Genomic DNA, 3,012 nt, shown 5'->3' with positions numbered 1-3,012 from the left:
CCTCGTCTTTCGGGAGTGGCCCAGCCCGCCTAATAAACCCAGGCCAGGGGTGGCGCTGGGGGGGCTGGTGAGCAGGGGGAGAGGAATGGGTGGCGCCACACGGCACTACAATCTCGCTGCCCCGGCCCCACGCCAGGCCCTTCGGCCCGGGCTTCCCCCCCACGCACCCCCTTCTTAGTCCCCTTCCCTCCCGCAAGCCGTCTGCCAGCAGCCGTTCGCCCCGCCCCCAAGGCCCAAGCCCCGATCTGCCTGCAGGCGCAGGCCTGCCTCGGCCTTGGGCGGCTTTCTCCAGCCAAGGACATGCTGGTGCTTGGCACCTCGGGACCCAGCCCAGGGCACGACCATCGCTCTGCCTGCCCCTGGGCCCCGAGACAGAGACTCCAGGTGTCGCCCGACACCGGACCAAGGGGAACGCCACCCGCCCCACCCCACCGGATAGCTCCGTCTGTGATGGCCGGCACCACGACCCCTCCCCGCCCCCCTTTCATCTCCCAGGAGCACCAGGCGCCCTCCGTTCCCGCAGACCTCGGTGGCCCCGCCCACAGCCTCAAAAGAGCAGGGACAAAACGGCAGGAGTTGGGAGCACACGTGCCCTCCGGCTCCAGGAGAGAGCAGCACAGGGGAAAAGCAGGCAGGCGGGCATGCACACAACCCACACAAGAAGGATGCTTGAGGCCGCTCCTCTCCTCCCGCATGCGGGACCCCGGGCGGGGCTCGGAGCCCGGTGGCAATCCGCGGACCCTGGAGGCCTGCCCCGGGGTCCCACGGTGACTGCCAGCGCCCGGGCACTGCCTCCGTAACGGAGCCCAGCCCCGGGCACCACCACAGTCTGGTGGGGAGGCTGCCACTTCAACTCAGACCTAGTATGTCTGTCCCAGTCGCTGTCCCACGCTGTGCGTCCGTCCCCCCTCCTCCCCAACTCCCAACCCCTGTCTGTCTGTCTTCTGCCACCTCCAGGGAAGTGGTAGAGGCCCCGTGGAGTCTCGGATGGCGCGAAGGGGCCTCGCTTCGGGCAAGGAGCCAAAGGCAGTCCACCCAGGCGGCGTTTTGAGGAGGCGGGGAGCAGGCGGGAGGCGGGGCCCTGGTGGAGCCCGCCAGCGGGGAGATGCTCCGGACTGGAGCAGCCCAGCAGCGTGGTTCGCGCTCACCACGCAGGCTGGTCCGCTGCTCATTTTTTTAAAATTTTATTTATTTTTTTTTATTAATTAATTCATTTATTAGTTTCAGGTGTACAAAACAAGGTGATACTTAGACGTTCATCATTTATATCCCTCATACTGTGAACCCCCCACCCCCATCCACTATCCCTCCGACCTCATACTGAACCATCACATTATATATATAAAATTATTGTTGGCATTCATTAATGTTTAGCTTCTGGTGTACAATGCCATGATCAGGTATCCACTGTATCCCTGAGGTGGTCTCCCAAATAGGACGCATGTCCATCGGATACCCAAGAAAATCTTTACAACATTATAGAATACCTTCCCCAAATTAATTTTCAAAAAAACCCTGAGGCCATCTTGTGGTTACCAGCTGCTTCCAAATCCCTTCACCTTTCCCCTTATGCCCAACCCCCTCCCACACACCCATCTAACCACTCTCGGTTTTTTGTCTGCGTCCCCAAAACTGTCTCTGATTAGTTCATTCACATAGTCTTTTCTTTAGATTCCATATATAAGTGAGATCATATGGTACTTGTCTTTCTCTTTCTGACTTATTTCACTTAACATAATGCTCTCTAGATCCATCCATGTTGCTGCAAATGATAAGATTTCTTTCTTCTTCATGGCTGCGTAATACTCCATCGTATAAATGTACCACAGCTTCTTTTTTTTTTTTTTTTTTTTATTTATTTATTTTTTTATTAATTAATTCATTTATTAGTTTCAGGTGTACAAAACAAGGTAATACTTAGACGTTCATCATTTATATCCCTCATACTGTGAACCCCCCTCCCCCCATCCACTATCCCTCCGACCTCACACTGAACCATCACATTATATATATAAAATTATAGTTGGCATTCATTAATGTTTAGCTTCTGATGTACAATGCCATGATCAGGTATCCACAGTATCCCTGAGATGGTCTCCAAAATAGGACGCATGTCCATCGGATACCCAACAAAATCTTTACAACATTATAGAATACCTTCCCCAAATTAATTTTCAAAAGAAAAACCCTGAGGCCATCTTGTGGTTACCAGCTGCTTCCAAATCCCTTCACCTTTCCCCTTATCCCCAACCCCCTCCCACACACCCATCTAACCACTCTCGGTTTTTTCTCTGCGTCCCCAAAACTGACTCTGATTAGTTCATTCACATAGTCTTTTCTTTAGATTCCATATATAAGTGAGATCATATGGTACTTGTCTTTCTCTTTCTGACTTATTTCACTTAACATAATGTTCTCTAGATCCATCCATGTTGCTGCAAATGATAAGATTTCTTTCTTCTTTATGGCTGCGTAATACTCCATTGTACCACAGCTTCTTAATGAAGTCATCTACCGATGGGCATTTTGGTCGTTTCCTTATCTTGGCTATTGTGTAAAGTGCTGCAATAAACATAGGAGTGCATACAGATTTTTGAATTGGAGTTTTGGATTTCTCCGGGTAGATGCCTAGGAGTGGAATTACTGGATCATAGGGTAGTTCCATTTTCAGATTCCTGAGATACCTCCATACTGTTTTCCATAGTGGCTGCACTAATCTGCAGTCCCACCAACAGTGCACTAGCGTTCCCTTTTCTCCACATCCGCGCCAGCATTTGTTGTTTGTTGATTTATTGATAATAGCCATTTTGACTGGAGTGAGGTGGTATCTCATTGTGGTTTTTATTTGCATTTCTCTGATGGTTAGTGAGGTTGAGCATTTCTTCATATGTCTTCTTGCCTTCTGTATGTCCTTTTTAGAGAAATGTCTCCCCAAGTCCTCTGCCCATTTTTTAATTGGGTTGTTTGTTTTTTTGGAGTTGAGTTGAGTAAGTTTTTTATACATTTGTGATA

Source organism: Rhinolophus hipposideros (assembly GCF_964194185.1).
Source record: "Rhinolophus hipposideros genome assembly, chromosome: 14".
NCBI classification, from domain to species: Eukaryota; Metazoa; Chordata; class Mammalia; order Chiroptera; family Rhinolophidae; genus Rhinolophus; species Rhinolophus hipposideros.
This window is presented reverse-complemented; position numbering follows the sequence as displayed.